Below are 23,714 nucleotides of genomic sequence, written 5' to 3'. Positions count from 1 at the left end.
AGCTATTCAAATGAGTTAATAGAATAAAAACATTTCTATTCAAGAAGTTCCTGTGGGTGCTCAGTACTAAGAAATGGTCTAGGTTAGAGAAGATTGTGGATTCTAAGGCTGATTCAAATCAACCTTAGGCTCCTGAGCAAGTAGTTTGGCTTTGTTGGTCTTCAGTTCAGTCGCTCATTTGTGTCCAACTTTTCATGACCCCATGGACTGCAGCACGCCAGGCTTCCCTGTCCATCACCAACTCCTGGAGTTTACTCAAACTCATGTCCATTGAGTCGGTAATGCCATGCAACCATCTCATCCTCTGTTGCCCTGTTCTTCTGCTGTCAATCTTTCCCAGCATCAGGGTCTTTTCAAATTAGTCAGTTCTTTGCATCAGGCGTTCAAAGTACTGGAGTTTCAGCTTCAGCATCAGTGCTTTCAATGAATGTTTAGGACTGATCTTTAGGATGGACTGGTTGGATCTCCTTGCAGTCCAAGGGACTCTCAAGAGTCTTCTCCAACACCACAGCTCAAAAGCATCCATTCTTCGGCACTCAGCTTTCTTTATAGTCCAACTCTCACATCCATACATGACTACCAGAAAAACCATAGCTTTGACTAGATGGACCTTTGTTGGCAAAGTAATGTCTTTGCTTTTTAATATGCTGTCTAGGTTGGTCATAACTTTTCTTCCAAGGAGTAAGCGTCTCTTAATTTTAAGTCTACGGTCACTATCTACAGTGATTTTGGAGCCCAGAAAAATAAAGTCTGCCACTGTTTCCATTGTTTCCCCATCTATTTTGCCATGAAGTGATGGGACCAGATGCCATGATTTCAGTTTTCTGAATGTTGAGCTTTAAGCCAACTTTTTCACTGTCCTCTTTCACTTTCATCAAGAGGCTCCTTAGTTCCTCTTCACTTTCTGCCATAGGGGTGGTGTCATCTGCATATCTGAGGTTATTGATATTTCTCCTGGCAATCTTGATTCCAGTTTGTGCTTCCTCCAGCCCAGAGTTTCTCATGATGTACTCTGCATATAAGTTAAATAAGCAGGGTGACAATATACAGCCTTGACATACTCCTTTTCTTATTTGGAACCAGTCTGTTCCATGTCCGGTTCTAACTGTTGCTTCCTGACCTGCTTACAGATTTCTCAAGAGGCAGGTCAGGTGGGCTTCACTTTCCTTATAAGTTTGATCTGAAAAACAAGATTGTGTTTATAAAGAATTTTTAAAATATATTATCAAGAATGTGACATAAGAGATTAAAAAGTATGTTACATCATCACAAGTATGTTACATGTTAATCTCAAGTATAAATGTTATATATATTTCCAATAGTGGAAATATCATAGATTACCTATATTTTACAGCTCCCAAGCCTTTCTGTGTGAGTGTATCCATATTTAGTATATTTCTTCCAATCTTTGATCACTTGAGTAAGAAATTCAATAAATTTTCACTTAGATTGAATATTTTAAAGTAACTATAATATTTGTCACATAAATAAAATACTTTATTCTTAAGCAACTAGCTTAAGTTTAAACACAACAATTACATAGAAAAGAATATCATAGATTTGTCCCTTAAAGAAATTTGTGTTTTCAAGTGTGATCACGATATAAATTGGAATTTTTGTTTAGAACTAGATCACTTATATTTTTAATGTTTGCCTTTATGTTTTAGTCATTTGAAATTCTGATGTCAAGATACCCTCATCTTTTATTTACCCCCAAATTACCCTAGATGGTGAAAAAAGTAAAATCCTAAAATTCTTTTAATTCCATTTTGGAAAATTCCATGGACTCGATAGTCCATGGGGTCACAAAGATCCCAACACAACTAAGCAACTTTCAGTTTTCATTTCAACTTGTAGCTACCTAAAATAGAATAAACAACAATCATGAGAACTAAATCCATTTGAATGGGAATAAAAATGAATATATGAAGTTTAGCAGACTAGAAAAAATGTTATAGAAAAATAAAATAAAATATAAAATGCAGTGCAATATTTTAATTTTTTAAATTTAAGAAACAAGCTGCAAAATTCTGAACTTGTAATTTTTCTTCAATTTTTTGTTTTAATGTACTTTAAATTGTATAAACAATATGCAGTCAAATATAATAAAACTTTTTAAAATGTTGTATTAGTGAGAACTAAAATACTTAGCTATATTAAGAAAGGGCCTTAAAGAAAAAAGCTTTCAAAAGCTTTCATTCTTCTTTAGAGATCACCATTTATGTCTAAATAAAACTTATTTTTTACAGATAAAATTATGTCCCAAGGTGGTGAAATGAGCCTTTATGCCTAATTGAAATATTCTTAAATTACATTTTTCCTTTCACCGCACAAGTTAACTGCTGTTTTTCTTTTCCTTTATATTCCATGTTAAAAGCTCACTACTTCTTAGCATCACCCAAGAAATGTATAATTTATTTAAATAGACTCTTTTTTTTTAATGGAAGAAAAGTCAAACAAAGCCTCTCAGAGTTAGCATAAATGTAAATGAAGACAAATTTTTGAACTGCATTAATTATTTTGCATTATCAACCAAAACAATATTGGCACCCAATAAATGTTAATAAAATGATAATTTTAACTGCCAATAAGTATCTCCATACACACTATTTACATTGTCATCATCTGAATGACTTGAAGAGTAAACTTGAGAAATGCCAGGGAGGGTCTATGGCATCTTGAGTCTGGACAGTTCTGGGGAAAGGAGTTTCCAGGATGGGAAAAGATGTGACCCCAGAAAGTCAATCAAGGATAAATATCTTAAACAGTCAGATGAACAATTTAAGTGCTCCTCGATTCCCTAGTTACTAGTCCATAATAATGGACTTCGTAGTTTGTGAGAACACTTGCTGTTCCTTAAATGTAACAGTAAACCCATTTCATTCAGAGAACTGCATCCACTACCCAAGGCCCTCTCCTCTCAGTATATGGTCTACAGTGGATATAGCTGAGATCACTAATACACACATCTTAAAGGAGACACATCTCCAGGTATCCTGCATACAATCAATCCCTAAAAAATCTCGGTGGGAAAAGGGCATTTTCAGCCTGTCCCAGCCTAGCACTGATGGGACAAATTCTACCTCCATGTTTAGATACAAAACTAGTTACAAAACTAGATATAAAACTAGTACACTTATTATGGTACAGTATTTATTTATCCCTGGGAAATATTAGAACATAGCTTTAAATTTTGATATTTCTTTCCATCTATTATCACATTAGGTAGTTTAATATTCACATATTTTCTAGGTTAAGAATGTTCTTTATGGAATTTTAAAAATACTTTATCTGGAAAGAATAGAATTTTTTTTTTAAATCAAGCAAATAATTATTTACCAGTGATACCCATTGAGACATCTTCTGCAGAAATGTTAACTCTAAGGAATCTGAAATATTTGCTGGCTTTATGAGTAATAAATTTTACTAAATGCATGTGCCAACATCCTTTTCTAAAGGAGGTAGCATAGATAATCTTTGGTAGCTGTTTTTTTTTTTAAAGGTCCTCAGGGCCAAGTTCTCATAAAGGCTGACAAAATGATACACCAGGTTTATTCAGCTTCAAAGGCAGAGAACCTCAGCCTTTTCTCAGGAGAGCAATACTTTTAATGACTCCACAGACAAGGTTGTTATTTAGAAATCAACAGGCACAGCCTGAATTGACAGTGGCCTCTTCGTGTTTTACCTTTTAATGTGAACTAATACTTTCTCCAATTTCTCATTTTTTCCTACCTACAAATAAACCAGTATAAATAGTGAGCTATAATATTCATCCCATTCACTTTTCTATTCGATATGGCAGCAATGATATACCAGGTCCCTAGACTAATCCTTTATTTGGGGATAGAGCTTTTTTTCCAGAATAAATAAAACCAGAAATTTCATCTTAATAAGGCAAGTATACCTCTCTGCTGCAACTTCAGCTACTAGCAAACAATCATTTTGTGCATCAATTTAGTTTTTTTTTGAAGGGAAAATAATGCATAGTTTCTCTCTCTTTGTATATAGTGGAGATCACTAATATTCCACTTCTTAAGGAAATGCATCTATAAATGAACAAAGATACATATGCTGCATAATGTAATACTCTGTACAAATATTTAGAAAAGGAAAACTTAGGAACACTCAGGAAAGAATTTCAAACCAGAAAGCCAATGATCTAATAGGTTTTTGAAATAATGTTTAAACAATACAACTTTAGCACTGTAGAGGCATGCTAGCACAGCAGTCTAAATTACTTTTATTCTTTCATGCTCATATTTCTTCTCAGGTAGTCATAAGTCTAGACAGATGAAAAGCAGCAATTTCAACAGAAAAATATGGCCACTACCATTGCATGTAACTGAGGCAGAATAAAAAAATAATCTTGATTTTTTTTTCTTCCCTAAGGGATAATGTTGCCTGTTCCTTAAACCAAATTATTATCTATTCATGCTATAATTTTATGTAAGATACTAAAATGGAAAATGGGTGGTGAATTTAGGAAAAATAGTTTTTTTCCCCCATATTTGAAGATAATGAAAACAATCGCCACCCTGGAGTTAATTCTGAATTCCCTGGAAAGAATCATAAAGTCCAAAAGTATAGTTTCCAATGACTGGGACCACAGACCACTTGTAGTAGAATCTCCAGGAGTGATTGTCAGTAATTCAGCTCTCTGGACTCCATCTCAGATGCAATCATCAGAATTTCAGAGAATCTGCCATTTAATAGAGTTCCTAGATATTCTGTTGTTTGAGACCACTTATATTATCAGTACTTTTACACTTAAGTGTAAACATGATATGGAGAAGGAAATGGCAACCACTCCAGTGTTATTGCCTGGAGAATCCCATGGACAGAAAATCCTGGCAGGCTGCAGTCCAAAGGGTCGCACAGAGTCAGACACGACTGGAGCACCTTAGCACGCACAGGGAGAGTGTTGGGCTTCTCCCCAGGGGCTCAGCGGTAAAGAATCCACCTGCAGTACAGGCGATGCAGGAGACTTGGGTTCAGTCTCAGGGTCGGGCAGATCCTCTGGAGAAGGGTACAGCACTTCACTCCGGTATTCTTGCCTGGAGAATCCCCATGAACAGAGGAGCCTGGCAGGCTGCAGTCCATAGGGTCACAAAGAGTCGGACTGACTGAAGCAACTTAGCAGTAACGTAATAAGCTTGTATAAGACCTGTAAATTAGCACAAGTATTTGATATTGCAAAGCTAGAAGATACAATAGTAGTGGAAGTCGGGGGTAGTGGGAGAATTCAACCAGTCTATTCAAGTAGAAAGACTTCTACTTACAGAATAACAATAATAATGACTGAGTTATTAAAAGTATGTTTGCCATGCTTTCTAAGTGTCAGAAACTAAAATAGGAACTTCAGATCCAATGATTACTATTATGTGGTTTCTATCTTTTGGTGAGAGGGCAACTCGTAGCCTGGGACAATAAATATTGATTGTTACGTATTTGGTATATCAAGTTTTTTCAAACTTTCAACTACAGTATATCAAATCCCTTTTAAATCTTGAGACCTTTCTCTGAGAAGAGATTAATCATTTCTGACCTGCCAAACAACTTGTCCTTACCTACTTTTTTGAGTTGAGGCTGCTGTTTCTTGAAGTCTGTGATGTCCCCATTTTTGGTTTACTCTCCTACTTTCCTGGTATATATCCTTGAGTAGCTTACTAAAAAGCTTTACGTGGAAAGTAAATTTTCTGAGTTCTGGCATGTCTGAAATTACTTTATCCTTTCTTCACTATTGATGGTAATATAATTGGGATACAATTCTAGGTTTAAAATAACTTTTTTTTTTAATTTCAAAGATTAATTGTAGTCTTCTAGCTTTCAGTATTACTGAATAATTATCTAAATGTTGGTTGGATTCTTTTTTCTTTATGGTTGACTCTGTTCTATCACAGAAACAGAGTAGTCCACTAGGAGAAAACTCTTGGAAAACTTGATGTGTTTTCCATGAAGTCTGGAGTTTTAAAATCAGTGACTTAAAATAAATAGATAAAATCAGTGACTTAATCTCAAGTGGAAAGCAGCTGAGTGGTGACAGAAAACAAGTGATTACAACTTGATCACTCAAATTTGGGTGGGGCAAAAAATAATGTGTCGATGTTGTCATTGTTTTTCCCCATGAGCTAAGGAAAACAACTTGGCTAGAGATGACTTGAAAGGTCACTTTCAGCACTGTCAGAGACCATGTCTGGTGGAAAGTCACAGCACCAAAAGAGAGAAAGGGTCTTCTGCCAGGGAGAGAGTCAAGGAGATGTCTTAAGAAGGCAGGAACTGTGTGTATGTGTATATGTATACACACATGTACATGTATGTGTGTACATAGATGCATACATATATAAAATATCGCCTGTCACTGTGTGACACAGGTTGCATATCTGGGATCTTAAGGGCTGGTGAGCTGGGGGGAATAGTAAGGATATTTAATGACTTCTTGTTTTTTAATTAACCAGTACTTTCTATGTGCACAATGGCACAGGAGTTTGATACTTGGATGTCTGACAAACTGCGATGCTTGCTGTTGAGTTGCAGACTGGGGAAGCAGCCTAGTACTGAGGATTAAGACTGTAAAGGCTGGCTAGGTCTGAATCATCGCGCCCTCTCTCTTGTCCAGTGGGGACTTAAAAACTTTCAAACTTCTGGTTTGGGAGTTTAGATAGGTTTGTCTTTGGATATGTAAATAGTTGATTGCTAAATTTGGTCAGATTTCTCCTGACTGACTGGCTGTTCCTAAATTCTTAGGATACGTCCTGGTAAATTACACTTTGTGAATTAATTGTCATATATGTAATTGTTGCATTCTGGATGTACCTAGTTTGATAATTTAAAAAAAAAATTTCCGTTTAAGGTTATCTGTTTGCAGGTCAGAAAATGAGAAACTGTAATTGTGTAATGCTTTGAAATGTAAAAAAAAAAACAAGCTGTAAATAAAATCGACTAAATCCAAAAAAAAAAAAAAGAAGAAGGCAGGGTGAACATTTTACGTCAGAGGTTTGTGAGGGCGAGACTCTCAGCTCTAGGAGGGTGGAGTTGGAGAATAAGTACATCTAAAGACATGTAAGTACCTCATGACAGAGAGAAAGAGAGACAACGTTCAGACAGCGGCCAGAAAGTTAACCTAGTGGCCCAGAATCATAAGCAGCATTAGCTCAATAAACAAACATTGTATTTTCCTTTATCACTCATCACTCTTTCCCATTTTAATCTTGGAAGAGCCAAAGTCAGAGTAATGATTCTGAGTGAGATCAGGAAAATACGAAACATGTTTCCTGACCTTGTTGCAAGTCTCCAAGCCCAGATTAGACCTCAGCTGGGAGTGGGAATGGGAGAGGGATGGGAATACAGTCCTTGAAATGAATATGAAATAGAAATTTGGGCTGGGGTTCAACTAAGGAGACTTTTCTGTTAATCAAAAATAACAGAAAAAATTTATCGCATATTGACACATCTGGAACGTCTCCAGGGAAGAAAGGGAGATTTGACATTGCCCACTTGAAAGTGGAAGCTAAAAAAAAGTTTTAGAACTGTTTTGCTTTCTTGTATCTAGACCAATTCCAACCCATTCAATAAACCAGTTATAATGCCTTTTTTATTTCTTTATTGTTATTTTAATGAAGTTTTGGTAGAAAAAGTCACTAAAAAACATGTGAGCTCAGTTCAACATTTTAATCAGGTTCTAGAAATTATTTTTATTTTTTCAGTGTAATTCTGTTTTTATTACCCTTTTTAAAATGTGTTTTATAAATCTGGAAAAGTTAGAACTAACAAACTTTGAATTTATGATGAGCACATAACACCCAATAGCTAGCTGTTTTTTTTTTCTATAAATACATTTTAAAATCAAGAATAATACATTATTTTGGTTTCAGGAAGATACAATTTATATAAATGTGTAATGTCATAAGTGACTCCGTCTCATGTTAAGTAATAAAAGTCCAGTCAGACCAGTGAATACCATGAATATGACAAGATATACAACAAGATCAGATTTGACTTGAAATGGAGCTAGGGTTGGGGCAGAGGGTCCTTTTAAAGTATAATAGGTTAAAAGAAAAGCCTCTATATTTTAGCTACTGCCTCTCTACACAGAACTGTTATATTTGCCACCATAACTCCTGAGCAGAGATGCTTTTTCTGTAATGGGCACAAAGAAATGAGGAACAGTTGGGGAAAGCAAAGATAGAGGAGGAAAAGGAACGACAACAACAAAAACTAAAAGGCAGAGAGGAAATGAGGAAAGGAAAGGTGAAAGAGTATGAGACAGAAAAGAAAAACCAAGACCAGGCGGTTTATAAAGGATAAATTTCACTTTATCCTTTGCAGTAAAATTTCACTCACTTCTAGAGTAAATGGCTATGTGGTATCACCCAACCTATCTCCTTTGAAATGCCGTCTATTTCTGGAGAATCCTGAGACATTCTCACTTTTCATTTTCCTATTGGTGTGAAAGTTTAGAAGGTGGATTCAAGATGTGTTTTTAATTGAGAGACAGAAATCCAAGGGTCCGTCCCTGGAGTTTAACTGCAGAATTTGTGGTTAACAGTACTTGATAAGCTTCCTCCTAAGAGCTTCAAGAGCAGTGTTATGTTGTTATCATCTCCAGTAAATCAGGTCTCCAGGATAAAAGTCACAGGAGTTGTATGGCTTGTCTTTGGGAAAGATACCTTGATCTTTTTGTATACTGCATTAGATTTCTGTGATATTTGGCCATATCAGCCTTAAAAATAACAGAGTAAAGGATAAGGGCAGTCCCTTGGAGGGCATTCAGCAACCAGCTCATACATGGATATGTCTATGAATTCCTGTCGGAGAGTACTTAATGACTGCAAGAACTATGAGTCAAGACTCTGACCACAGCAACTGAAGTTTCTTGGATAGTTTTGCCAGACTCAATTTTACTATGTCAGTCATTCTGAGTTCTGGTTATGGTAGAGGCAGTAAAACTGAAGAGTGACAGGTAAAGAGTTAAGAATCCCTTAATTATTGTTCTGGTGAAATAAGTATACAAACCTGTCTCTCTCACTAGACGAATATAGGGATATTACCTAAACCTAAAATTTATTTACTACTATTCAAGCAGTTAGTTTTTAACAAGGAAGGTCTTCTAGACACCAGACAGTAGTAAGAAAATGTTCATAGCTGCCTAAGTGGAATAATTGGATAATATCTGTTGTGCTATTGAGTTGGAATCCTCAAAGTTCATATACAAGTAAAAGAAATGTTAATGGTGATTGCAGTTACAGAAGGCAGTCTAGTGAGTTTGGTAAAGGCTCTGGCGTGCCAGCTTTCAACAGTTCAAATACAGGAGCAGCCAGTTCAGATAAGGTTCCTAGCTTATCCCAAGAGATCAAGAAATCCTCCACATTGGTGATTGACTGGGAAAGTCACCATTAACTTTTAATTTTTTAGGGAAAGAGGCTTTCCATGATGTGTGATGTCATTACTTAGATAATGGATTTGAGACTAATAAAATTAGTATTTAGTCAATATTTAGAGGCTTTGTGTACCTTTTATAATACTGTCAGCGAAGAGAGAGAATAAATTCTGCAAGACTTTCAATCTTTCATACATAACAGAAGACTATCAACATTTCATATACAGCCTTGACATACTCCTTTTCCTATTTGGAGCCAGTCTGTTGTTACATGTCCAGTTTTAACTGTTGCTTCCTGACCTGCATACAGATTTCTCAAGAGGCAGGTCAGATGGTCTGGCCGAAGAATTGATGCTTTTGATCTGTGGTGTTGGAGAAGACTCTTGAGAGTCCCTTAGACTGCAAGGAGATCCAGCCAGTCCATCCTAGAGGAAATCAGTCCTGAATGTTCATTGGAGGGACTGATGTTGAGGCTAAAACTCCAATACTTTGGCCACCTGATGCAAAGAGCTGACTCATTTGAAAAGACCCTGATGCTGAGAAAGATTGAAGGAAGGAGGAGAAGGGGATGACAGAGGGTGAGATGGTTGGATGGCATCACTGACTCAATGGACCTGAGTTTGAGTAAACTCCAGGAGTTGGTGATGGACAGGGAGGCCTGGCGTGCTACAGTCCATGGGGTCACAAAGATTTGGACATGACTGACTGAACTGAACTTTCCAACATTTCATATAAATGTGACTATGTATAAAATACTTATTTTTAGGAATGTATAATGAAGGAATTGGATATCTCTCAGATTTGGTTTATTACAAGAAGTAAGAAATTAAAAGAAGTAAGAAATTGCTTTTGTAAACTTTTGAAAAATGATTGTCTGTGTGTATTACTGATTTTCAAGTGATGCAAATGGTTACAGTGATCTGATTGCAAGGCCATTCTAAAGAATGCTGAGCACAGATCTACCACTGGTTAAGAGGAAGGCAGAGTCTGAAGGGTATGTGAGGTACTACCAATGAAACATTATTTAAACAGCTTTATTGAGATATAATTGGTATAACAAAAAATGAAAACATTTTTACTATTCAGAGAAATTATTTTTTAAGTGGTGAAGTTTTAATAAGCCTATAGTCCTAGTATCAACAAGAAATGAACACTGTGGTTTTAGAAATCTTTTTGGTTTAAGGAAATCTATCTCTTTTTTGTTAAAGTGCATTTGTTGGCAGATCAGAGCAGCTACTTACTCTGAAGGGTATTAATCTGTCAGGATATTTTTTTTCCCTTTTTTAGATATTACCTATCACTCCAACACAGAATGGTTGTTCTTCCAGTGTTTGTCATTATAACATCAGCAGGTATCTTTATGTAGACTAGACATAGAGGTATGCTTGTCTTTAGGTTTTCTAATTTTTTTACTCTAAAAGGCTATTAATTTGGTCTGTAAATTTTCCTTTTCCTAAGTCAAAATATCTTCAAAATACTCCATAAATTGTTGGAATTCAGAGATAGCCTGCCAGCCTGTTTTCTGACTAAATCTGCCACTTCAGACTTAAGACCATGAAAAAAGAAAGTATATAAGGCAGTTGTGAAGCCTTATCCTGTATTTATATCAATCTGTAGTCAAATTTTGACCTTTACACCTTATATCAGTTTGATCATCAATTTGTTTTGCTTTTTAAACCAAGTTTTTTTAATTTCTGAGATGAACCAGTGGATTGATATCAGAGGGTTGCACAGTCCTAAATTCTTCAGTGGACTTTTGTCTTTCCTTAGAAGGGAGTGTGTGTGGGTGTGTGGGTGTATGGGTGTGGATATGGGTGTGTTGGTGTGGATGTCTGTGTGTGTGTGTAGCTCAGTCACGTCCAACTCTTTGTGAACCCATGGACTGTAGCCTGCCAGGCTCTTCTTACAAGCAAGCCCGTGTTTAGATTATGCAAATCTGATCCCAACCAAGAGTTGAAGCTATACAAGAAGGGAGATTGGCCATCATCTTCACCCATGTTGATGGAGAATCACTGCCTACATACTAGGAGCTGAAAAAATGACTTGCTCACCTGTCCTGTCACTGAGACTCCAAGGAGGGAGGTGCCAGAGGATCCCCAGCAGCGTCCTGGTGAAAGTGGCCCGGGTGGAGCAGCAGAGGACCTGAGCCTGATCCAAATCCAAACCCCAGCACCAAAGACAGTGGAAGAAAAGCAATCAGAGCAGCTGTCCGCATGAGCCAGTAGTTCTCAGCTCAGGGCGGGGGTGGGTCAGTGAGCAGTGGCGCAGGGTGCACGTGCCGATGTCCAAACACGTTTTTGGTGACCCACCTTGGGAGGTTGGCCAGGGGCTGTGCTACTGGCTTCTGGGAGGTAGAAGCCGGAGATGTCGCTCAGCGTCTTATAATGCATCCTATACAGACTCCCACAGCTAAGAATTTTCCAGTCCAGAATGTTAATAGTGCAGAAACTGAGAAATCCTGATACCAGCCTTTGTGCTAAAAATACCAGCCATCAGAAAGTTTTGAAAGAGGAGAGAGCTGTTTTGGAGAAAGAGACCAAAATTTTTAGAGCTTTAGCAGAAACTGTCAAAGTTCAAGTTAACTTGAAAACTCACTGGTCAAAAACGGTTCTCTGAATAGGGAAGAATTATTCTTATAAGTTATGGGTGTTGGTTATATGATTTATGTTTTTACAAAAAGAGGTGGAGAAGAGTTTAAGAGCTAAGGTCGTGAGCAAGAGAGGACTGAGAGGAGCCGCGAGGGTCAAGGACAGGTGAGGGCCAGAGTAAAAGGCTGTCTTATAAAAACAAAATGAAACATGACCGCGAGATCCATGGGAGCAGAAACATGGCATCAAATGCGGGATTCTGCCTAGTGGTGGCATTTTGTCCCTTTAGAACAAATAAGAATGTGAAGCATGGTAACTAAGTTTACTGTTCAAAGAACTATGTAATACAGGATACAACCTGCAGTACTAGTCTGGTCAAGGCAATAATATTTAGACAGAAAATAGTAAGCCCGTTCTGTTTCTCCTTTAGAGCCATACAAAGATTTTAATAGAATAATTTTAACTTCACAGATTCTTACCAGGCTGATTCTTATCCAATCTTAAGTGGGAAGACTTCTTACCTCTGGTGGAATATCTCCTAAAACAAACATATGGTTAAAAGAAGTTAAGGGAAAATGATGTGGAATACAGACGGTCTGGGATTGTTTGACCTGGTCGTATGAAATCTGTAAAGATTGCAGGCTTTTATTCAGCTATACAGAGGCAAGTTTCTTTGAAAGACGTTTTTAAGTATAAACATCAATTCCTCATTAAATCTACATGTTTCTAAATGGTCCTTCACTACCTGTTTTTCTAAGAGTTAAACAAAAATATTTGAAGGAAATTTAACAGGTTTCAATAGGTAAAAAAGACTTTGTATCACAACCAGGCAGAGAAAATGACATTTTCATGAGTGGAGGCCTATCATGGAAATACTTTTAACAAAGCATTCCCCACAAAGCACCCTGGTCAAAGACTGAGGAACAGAGATATGCATATGAGAGAGCACAATGCTTGGTAATAAACAAGCCTGTTTCTTTTTAATGTGTAATCTTTTAGCTTTCTGCCTGGATGATGTTATATAAGGCCATCATAATCAACAAATTTCACTGCTGCTGAGGAAAAGAGGAAGTCTAAACACATCAGCAATTTCTTAAGAAAGTGCAAATGCCAAACAAATCAGGAATTCATTAACTATATGGTGCTGACATTTCCCAGTGGCTTTTGGAGAACTGAACCATTCATTCTTCAATCTTTACCCAGGAGCGGGTGGCTCCCTGATAGTACCTATGAAGTGTGATTTTGTTCAGACTCAGTAAATAAATAAATAAATAACCATGATCTGATGTGCACTCCTAACTTCAAGTTTTAGTATTTTATTGGACATGACCTGAGATGACTTACCAGATGACAGACTTTCCATATCTTATTCCGAATTCATGCTTATAGTTCATCTCTGACCAGAGACTAAGGTTTCAGCATCATTTATAGCTTGTTCTATCAGAAAGCAAATATAGTACAACTTCTTTCTAAACCTTTTTTACATTTTTCTGTAGATTATATTGGTTGTCCTTTTTAAAATATTAATTCATAACTTCATCCTTTATAATATGTGATTTGCTGAAGGCAAAATCTATTCCTAGTCTATAGAAACAGCAAGGCTAAATATAGATGGTAATTTCTTTCTCTTTACCACAGAAGTAGGAAGAAACCCACTGGTCAGAGTAAGAGGTATCCTAAAAGGAAGACAATAAGGACATAAAATAGCTAGGCACATGGCTTCAGCCAGTATGGGACAGGCAGAAACAGTCTGTGTGAATAAGTGTTGAATAATCAAATAAAACAAACTGTCACAATCATGTTAAGTAACAAATAATTCCTAGCTCAAGCTCCTTCCCCAAATCCTTCTTCATACTTATCTTTCATAATACAAGACACTGACTTTTGAATCATTTTCAGCTTTCCACAAAATGTGAAACTATTAATCTTAGTTGCATTAAGTGAAGAAATAAATATATCCAACATTTTATGATGATGTCAGTATTATGTTAGCATTTCAAAGAACTTCTTACTCTAAATCATATGGGTATCACTTTGGGCATTTTGACATGACATTGGCCCAAAAGTGTTACATGTTGATAGAATTATATTTGTTTCTAAAACATTAAATAGACTTTAGTTGATTTTTTCTGAGTTAAAAATATTTTTAATTTTGGTATTGATTAAAAAAATATAGTTATTGCTTTGAGTATTATTTGAGTATCATTTTAGATCATTTTTCAAAGTTTGGTTTATTGTATTTTGTCATGCAGTAAGAAATAGGAGTAAAGAAGAATATATTATTGTTTTATAAATGTAGCAGTTTGCCTAATCGAACGCTTTCAAGTTTCATATTTTTCAGTCTTTCCTAGTGAATTCTAAAATATTTACCTTATTTTCTGTTAGAAATAAAAAGTCATATTCTATTCAGCTGATGACTCAATTACAGTGAAAATGAAGATCCATAATCCTTAGTGGACTCTAAAATTTTACTATCTGTATAAGATCACAGATGAGATCTTGAGTATCATGGCTCCTGTGGATTAATGTTCTACTATGCATACAGTCTACTTAGGCAGAGAGTTAAACAGTTCATTTGAAATTTTATATAATTAATATATCAAATTCTAAGACCTCTAGTTATCTAATATATTCTGTAAATCCAAGAAGTGCTCAGATATATTGGCAAAAATTTAATAGATGGTAGTAGATAATTTTTATAAATAGGGATGGACTTCTTACATATACAACTAGAATTATCATCTGTTAGTGTCTTCTTATACTCAGAAATATATTTTTAATAGTTTTGTTTATTTATTTTTGACTGTGCTGGATCTTCATTGCTAGGTGGGCTTTTCTGTAGTTTCAGCGAGCAGGCGTTACTCTATTTGTGATGTGTGCGCGTGTGATGTGTTACTCTATTTGTGATGTGTGTGATGTGTTACTCTATTTGTGATGTGTGATTGCAGTGGCTTCTCTTGCTGTAGACCATGGACTCTAGGCTGCACTGGCTTCAGTAGCTACAGCCTTTGGGCTCAGCAGTTGCAGCTCCTGGGCTCTAGAACACAGGCTCGATAGCTGTGGAGCACGGGCTTAGTTGCTCTGCGGCACGTGGGGCCCTCCCGTGGCAGGGGTCGAACCTGTGTCTCCTACACTGGCAGGTGGCTTCTTCACCACTGAGCCCCCAGGGAAGCCCTCTGCTTGGAAATTTTAAGCATCAGTTTTAACTGTGTTCATACACCAAAACAGTATGTGTTTATAAATCTTCTGGAGGTTTCAAAACTGCTGGTCCTTGTGCCCAAGTTTCATCAGTTATCTTTCAGTTACTTGAATTTTGCCTTCTGGTACTTTCCTCAAAAGCAGTTTATTTGGACAGTATTTCCTAAGCACTTGCATATTCAAAACTGTTTTGCCATAGCCTTTATACTTGAAATAATCTTGATTGAAAACAAAATCATGGGCTTTGAACATTGTTTCCTTGGATAAAAAGGCTATTTTAAGACAATCTTTTTTAAAGTCCAGTAATTCTACTGATGTGCCTGTGTGGAATATTCTGGGACAGGTTTTATCTGCTAAAAGTTTTCCCCTTCAGTTTGAAATTTTAAGTGATTTTGTTTACTTCAAGTATTTAGTTATAGTCTTAAGTAGTATTGTCTCATTGTTTTAGTTTTTTTCTAGGACTCCAATTATACATTTTTTGGATCACTTTTGTGTGATTTATATCTATCATTTTCTCGTATTATCATTTTAAATTCTACTTGACTTTATTCACTTGCCTTTTTGCATTTCTGTCTTCCCTTTATGTGCTTCTGGCCTCTAATAATCAGTATATTTTCCAGTTTATTGGATGCCAATAAACTTCACAATTAAAGGACATAATCAGTATGCAGATGATTCCAAATTATTTATCTCCAGCCTTAACTGCCCTCAATCTCCTAACTTGTATATCTATTTGCCTGCTTGATTTCTTTACTTGATATATAATTGACCTCTCACACTTCATCAAATCCTAGAATTTTCTCCAGAAAACTCTTCCCTTGCAGTCTCTCCTAGATCAATGCATGAGGTCAGATCCATGCAATTGCTCAAGTCAACAATGTTTTCTTTTTCTCCATCCCTCACATCCAGTCTATCAGCGTGTCCTGTTGGCATAGACAGCCAGTGGGAATTTGCTGTGTGGCTTAGGAAACTCAAACAGGGGCTCTTTATCAACCTAGAGGGGTGGGATGGAAGGGAGATATGAGAGAGGTTCAAAAGGGAGGGGATATATATATATACCTGATTCATGTTGACATTTTTACAGAAAACAACAAAATCTGTAAAGCCATTATCCTTCAATTAAAAAATAAATTAATTAAAAAATAATGTATCCACAAAGAGTCCACCTCCTTCATCTCCACTATTAGATAGAGCCATTATCATCACTCTTCTGGGTAACCCCAATGACTTCGAGATTTGCAGTTTCATGCTCTTTTACTCCTAGAACATATCCAGAGTGGTCTTCTTAAAATATGAAGTAGACCATGTCACAACCCTACTTAAACCTGTGGTTTGGCATCCCATTGCTCTTGGAAAACATCAAATTTCTTCCCATGGAGCCTGCAAGGCCCTTAATAATTCAGAAATTTCCCTCTTATCTCTTGGACTCCAAATCTATTTGTCTTCCTCCAAGTTTATTCTTACCTTAAAGCCTTTGTACTTCTTACACCCTCTGACTGAAATTCTCTACCCAAAGACTGTCCTAACGCTGGTTATTTTATGTCATTCATGCTTCAACCAAGATCGTCATATCCTCAGTGAGGCTTTCTCTGACCATCCAATGAAATTTATGACTCCCGCCCCCAAGTTATCCCTTCATAGAACCCTGTTTCATTGTTTTCATGGTGCTTAGCACTGTTTACCACAAAAATTATCTTATTTATTTTCTTTCTTCCACTCCTGTCACATGATTTACATGAGAGAAAGTCCTTGTATGTCTTATTCATCAGTGTCCTCGGTACCAATAAAAGGACTTGACATGTTTATACTAACTGAATAGACATTCAGTAAGTAGTGGTTGATATGGCTGATTGAATGAATGAATAAATCATTCCAAACAAGCATATTGTATTTTCACCATACAATATGCTTGTTTTCACCTAGATTATTTAATTTCACCTAGATTATTTAAACACCTTACTGTGTTTTAAAGTAATTATGATAAAAAGCAGAGTCTAATTCAGTAGCTATTCCTATAAAGATTGTAAGAATCAGGAAAACAATCTAGTTTGTTTAGGATCTTTGCGCTCCCTACTCATCCATTAAAATAATCCAGATAACTTTTCTTTCATAATAACAGTCTCATTCAATTTTTCATTGTGCAAGAGACATAGGATCCCAAATAAAAGGAAGCTTTTTAAAAATCTCAAGTGAAACAAAAGAAATGAAGTTTTTTTTTTTCCCCCTTTTATTCCACAAAGAAACAGAACTAATGCATGAATCTCCAGTATCCTCAGCCTTGGGTCCCAAAAGGGCCAAGCTGGCTGGGTGGAGTGACGATTACTCTGCAGATGGGTCTGCATTGCGATCTGTGCTCCGACAGAAGGAAATAAAGCAAAAAAAAAAAGGCAGATTAAGAGAGCATCAAGGTGGCCAAACAGCTTGATTTACTCTCACATCTCAGAAACTTTCATTAAGATTTACATCATGATGCTGACCTAAGTGGCAAAGCAATTTTTTCATAGCTGAACAAAAAAGCTAATACTCTCCAGTTGGGTCAGGTAACCTTTTTCTTGCTCACAGCAAGTAATGGAGTTTGCCTCATATGAGTGAGACTGACCAGTGGACATGTATCGCTGCATTCCTGCAAAGCAGGTTCCCCATGTGATAAATCTGCACTCTGCTTAGGAAGATTTTTTTTAAAGCCCTTTCTCATTTTATTCATTTTTCTTAGTGAGCCTAAGAAAGGCTATAGGCATACTTTAAAAAAAAAAAAATGCATAGGCTGACATTAAAATGCCCAGCGTGATTTTCAAAAGCACCTGAAATAAAAATGACCTTGTACCTCTAGGAACCAAGTTCCTAAAATAAAAGTAAAAAGCAAAACACACACTCAGTATTAAAGAGATTAAAGTGGTGTTAGAAATTAGATAGAAAGAATGTTGTTTTATACAATTGATTTCAGAAAAAAACTGGTTTTTATAAGTGAGAACAATCACAGGAAAAACAACAAAAAGAAAAGTGACTGTCTTAGAAACATATTAACAATCCCAGATCAAGAAAACAGTAATCATAGGGCAAATTAATGAACTACACTAATGCTATTGAAAGAGGTTGGGGCTGCAACCTTCTCAGCCAGAGAGAGATGACAGGCTTAGTTCCTCTGCTCTGACCCTGGCCATGTCAAGGAGTTTCCTTTTCCCACCTACGATCAACCGGTTCTCTCTATCTACTGCTAACACTTAGGGAATCTCCATGTGAATGTGAGGGAAAAAGTATTCTTTCCTCAGTAAAGAAGGTTTAGAGGAGTATACTATTTAGCTTGCAATGTTGACAGCAAACATATTTCATACAAATTACACAAATCAAATAATTAAATCTAAGGTAAAATAAAATTAAAAATTAAGAGCCATGTCATTAAGAGATAATTTGTTGTAAAATAGTCATTTCTCTTGCTTTCATGGTAGCGATATTCTTTGTGGCAGTTTTGATCCTCATTTGTCCCAGTATCTTCATTTTTATAGAAAATGTAACTACACAGAAACATTGTCTTAGATATTAATGGCTTTAATAATTTGTACTTTTGAGATGTAACATTCTGCAATGAGAAATGATTGTGTAATCAAATAGATACTGAAAACTGAAAGTGTTTAGAAATCTTGTCTTCTTAATGATTACTGCTGCAGTATTTCAAGAGGAATCATACCACGTTTTAGAAAACAATGGTAGGTTTTATAATTCCTCAAATGTTCATGTTCCATCAATACCACATTCCTTTACTATGTTCACTGTTAAGTGTTGGATGTAAATTTTTACATAGCTGTATTATATCATTTTTGTGTAATTCTTCAAATTATCTGTGTCATCTAGAACTGTGCTTCTGAAACCTTAATATGTATGTAAGCCACATGGGCTCCTGTTAAAATGTAGTTCATTGTTTCAGGGCCTGAGATTCTGCATTTCTAACTTCATACGGTGCCAATCTTGTTCATCTGTGGACCACACAGAAAGGCCATAATATTCTTAAAATAAAAATTAGTGTTTTATCTTTGAACTTGTAGCTTTTAAAAATAAAATATATTAAGCTGCTGAATTTTTAAATTTCATGAACATAGAAAAACACCAAACTACATACAAGTTTTTAAACCAAAGTATAGTTGATTTACAAGGTTGTGTTAGTTTCAGGCATACAGCACAGTGATTCATATATATATATATATATATATATATTCTTTATATAAATGATTCAGTTATATATATGTGTGTGTGTGTGTGTGTATATATATATATATTCTTTTTCATTTCTTTTGCCATACTTTATTGTTGTTTAGTCGCTAAGTCCTGTCTGACTTTTTATGACCCCATGAACTGCAGCATGCCAGGCTTACCTGTCCTTTACTTATCTCCCTGAGTTTGCTCAAACTCATATCCATTGAGTCACTGATGCCATCCAGCTGTTTCATCCTCTGTCATCCACTTATCCTCTTGCCCCCAATCTTTTCCATCATCAGGGTTTTTTCCAATGAGTGAGCTCTTTGCATCAGGTAGCCAATTACTGGAGCTTCAATATCAGTCCTTCCATTGAATATTTAGGATTGATTTCCTTTTGGGTTGACTGGTTTGATCTCCTTGTTGCCCAAGGGACTCTCAAGTATCTTCTCCAACACCACAGTTCAAAAGCATCAATTCTTCAGTGCTCAGCATTCTTTATGGTCCAACTCTCATATCCATACATGACTACTGGAAAAACCATAACTTTGACTGGATGTACCTTTGTTGGGTAAGTGATACCTTTGCTTTTTAATATGTTGTCTAGGTTTGCCATAGCTATTCTTCCAAGGAACAAGCATCTTTTAACTTCGTGGCTATCATCAACATCCACATTGATTTTGGAGCCCAAGAAAATGAAATGTGACACTGTTTGCACATTTTGCCATCTATTTGCCATCAAGTGATAGGACCAGATGCCATGATCTTCATTTTTGAATGTTGAGTTTTAAGCCAGGTTTTTCACTCTTCTACTTTTTACCTTCATCAAGAAGCTCTTTAGTTCCTCCACTTTCTGCCCTAAAAGTGGTATCCTCTGCATATCTGAGGTTATTTCTCCCAGCAATCTTGATTCCAGCTTGTGAATCATGTAGCCTGGCATTTCGAATGATGATGTACCGTGCATGTAAGTTAAACAAGCAGGGTGACAGTATACAGCCTTGATGTACTCCTTCCTCAATTTTGAGCCAGTCCATTGTTTCATGTCCAGTTCTAATTGTTGCTTCTTGTCCTGCATACAGATTTCTCAGAAGGAATGTAAGGTGGTCTGATATTCCCATCTCATTAAGAATATTCCACAGCTTGTTGTGATCCACACAATCAAAGGATTTGATGTAGTCAAGGGAGCAGAAGTAGATGTTTTTTTGAAATTTGCTTGCTTTTTCTATGATCCAGTGTATGTTAGCAATTTGATCTCTGGTTCCTTTGCCTTTTCTAAATCCAGCTTGTACATCTGGGAGTTCTCGGTTCACATACTGCTATAGCATAGCTTGAAGGATTTTGAGCATAATCTTGCTAGCATGTGAAATGATTGCAATTGTATGGTAATTTGAACATTCTTTGGCATTGCCTTTCTTTGCGATTGGAATGAAAACTGACCTTTTCCAGTCCTGTGGCCACTGCTGAGTTTTCCAAATTTGCTGGCATAACAAGTGCAGCACTTTCACAGCATCGTCTTTTAGGGCTTGAAATAGTTCAGCTGGATTTCCATCACCTCCACTAGATTTGTGCATAGTAATGCTTCCTAAAGCCCACTTGACTTCACACTCCAGGATGTCTGGCTCTAGGTGAGTGACCACACCGTCATGATTATCTGGGTCCTTAAGAGCTTTTTTGTATGGTTCGTCTGTGTATTCTTGCCACCTTTTCTTAATCTCTTTGGCTTCTGTTAGGTCCTTACAGTTTCTGTTATTTATTGTGCCTATCTTTGCATGAAATGTTCCCCTAGTATCTCTGATTTTCTTGACGAGATCTCTAGTCTTTCTATTGTTTTCCTCTATTTCTTTGCATTGTTAGTTTAAGCAGGTCTTCTTATCACTCCTTGCTCTTCTTTGGAACTCTGAATTCACTTGGTATATCTTTCCCTTTCTCCTTTGCCTTTTGCTTCTCTTCTTTTCTCAGCTATTTGTTAGGCTTCCTCAGACAACCACTTTGCCTTCTTGCATTTCTTTTTCTTGTGAATGGTTTTGATCACTGCCTCCTATACAATATTACGAATCTCCACCAATAGTTTTCAGGCACTCTATCAGATCTAATCTTTTGAACCTATTTGTCACCTCTACTGTTTAATCATAAGGGATTTTATTTAAGTCATACCTAAATGGCCCAGTGGTTTTTCCCTACTCTCTTCAGTTTGAGCCTGAATTTTGCAATAAGGGGCTGATGATCTGAGCCACAGACAGCTCCAGGCCTTGTTTTTGCTGATTGTATAGAGCTTCTCCATTTTTGACTGCAAAGAATATTGTCAGTCTGATTTTGGTACTGACCAGCTGGTGATGTTCATGTGTAGAGTCATCTCTAGGTATAGTTTCCTCTCAAGTCCTTGTTGGTTATATATTTTATATGAAAGTAAAAATGTTAGTTTCTCAGTTGTATCTGACTCTTTGCAATCCCATTGGCTGTAGCCTGCCAGGTTCCTCTGTCCATAGGATTTCCTAGGCAAAAATACTGGAGTGGGTTGCCATTTCCTTCTGCAGGGGATCTTCCTGATCCAGGGATTGAACCCAGGTCTCCCACATTGCAGGCAGATTTTTTACTGTCTGAGCCACCAAGAAAGCCATCTATTTTATATACAGTGGTGTATTTATGTTAATTGCAACCAAATTTATTCCTTCTCCCCTTTCCCCTTTGGTAGCCCTAAGTTTGTTTTCTATGTCTGTGATACTCTTTCCGTTTTGAAAGCAAGTTCATTTGTATGTTTTTTTTTTTTTTAAAGATTCCACATATAAGTGATATGATATTTGGCTTTCTGTCTGGCTTACTTCACTTACTGTGATAAACTCTAGGTCTATTCAGGTTGCTGCAAATACAATTATTCCATTCTTTTTTATGACCAAGTAATATTCTGTTGTGTGTGTATCACATCTGCTTTATCCATTCATCTATTGATGGACACAGGTTGCTTCCATATCTTGGCTATGGTAAATAGTGCTGCAACAAACATGGCGTGCATGTATATTTTTGAATTATATATATGCTTTCCTGTTTTCACTGGATGGAGTGGCTAAGAGTGACTCCTAGCTAGGAGTGGCTTTGTACTAGGAATGGCTAGGAGTGGGATTACAGGATCGTATGGCAGCTCTATTTTTAATTTTTTAAGGAACCTCCATGCTGTTCTCTATAGTGGCTGTTCCAGTTTACATTCTCACCCACAGTGTATAAGAGCTCCTTTTTTACCTATACCCTTTCCAGCATTTATTATTTGTAGACATTTTGATGATGACCATCTGATCAGAGTGAGGTGACATGTTATTATAGTTTCAATTTACATTTGTCATAATTAGTGGTGTTGAGGATTTTTCCCATGCCTTTGGCCGTCTGTATGTCTTTGGAGAAATGTCTATTTAGATATTTTGCCCATTTTTGGATTAAGTTTTTTTTTTTTTAATATTGAGTTGTGTGAGCTGTTTGTATATTTTTGAAATTAATCCCTTGAAGGTCACATCATTTGCAAATATTTTCTCCCATTCTGTAGGTTGTCTTTTCATTTTGTTTATCATTTCCTTTGCTGTGCAAAAGCTTTTGTCACAGACCCAAATGAAAGATTGGATATGATAAAACTAGAGGAAAACATAGGCAGAACACTCTTTGACTTAAACTGCAACGTCTTGTTAGATCCATCTCCTAGAGTAATGGAAATAAAAACAAAAATAAACAAATGGGACCTAATTAAGCTGCTATGTTTTAACCAAGTTAATTTCTATACTGATAAAACTCCCGTATTAAAACTAAACAATTTCTATAATATAATTATCTAAGTATTTTTCAATCCTCAATTTATATCTATCTGATACTACTTTTTGGATTATTAATGATAAATGTATACAGATTACATAGTAATTCATGCCATAATGGAGATACTTAAGAATTTTAAATGGGGACTTAACAGTCAACAAATGGCAGATAATATATATTGAAATACAAAATGTCAAATTAGCCACTACATTTATGCAAAAAATGTTTCTTTTATGTTTGTTTTATTTTAAGATACCAGTCTGAATATCAGTGGGAAAAGGAGCAGAAGCTCTTCATCAAAGTGTTGTTATATCAGAAAGTTATTTCAGTTACTGAATATGTTCCTCCAGAAAAAAATAGAAATATCAATCCTATTAGAAAAAGATATTTTATTTTCATTTGTCATAAAATTATCCTAATATGCTGAATTTGTTAGAATAATACACTCTACTGCCATCTACTGTAAGATTGTCAAACTTACAGATTAGTCTATATGTGGAGATACATAAATTTACAAACTTACATGATATACAAATAGCTTATATGTGGAGACAACAAAAGTCATAAGACAA

General features: G+C 36.1%; 1 long non-coding RNA gene across 5 annotated transcripts in view; it reads left to right on the top strand.

Annotated features, from left to right (window-relative positions):
- Positions 1–23,714, top strand: part of LOC110145537 (uncharacterized) — a 143,850-nt gene that overhangs the window by 5,961 nt on the left and 114,175 nt on the right. The window lies entirely within an intron of this gene.

This window comes from Odocoileus virginianus, chromosome 3 (assembly GCF_023699985.2).
Source record: "Odocoileus virginianus isolate 20LAN1187 ecotype Illinois chromosome 3, Ovbor_1.2, whole genome shotgun sequence".
Lineage (NCBI taxonomy): Eukaryota > Metazoa > Chordata > Mammalia > Artiodactyla > Cervidae > Odocoileus > Odocoileus virginianus.
Note: the sequence above shows the minus strand (reverse complement) of the source record. Positions and strands in the feature narration are given on the sequence as shown.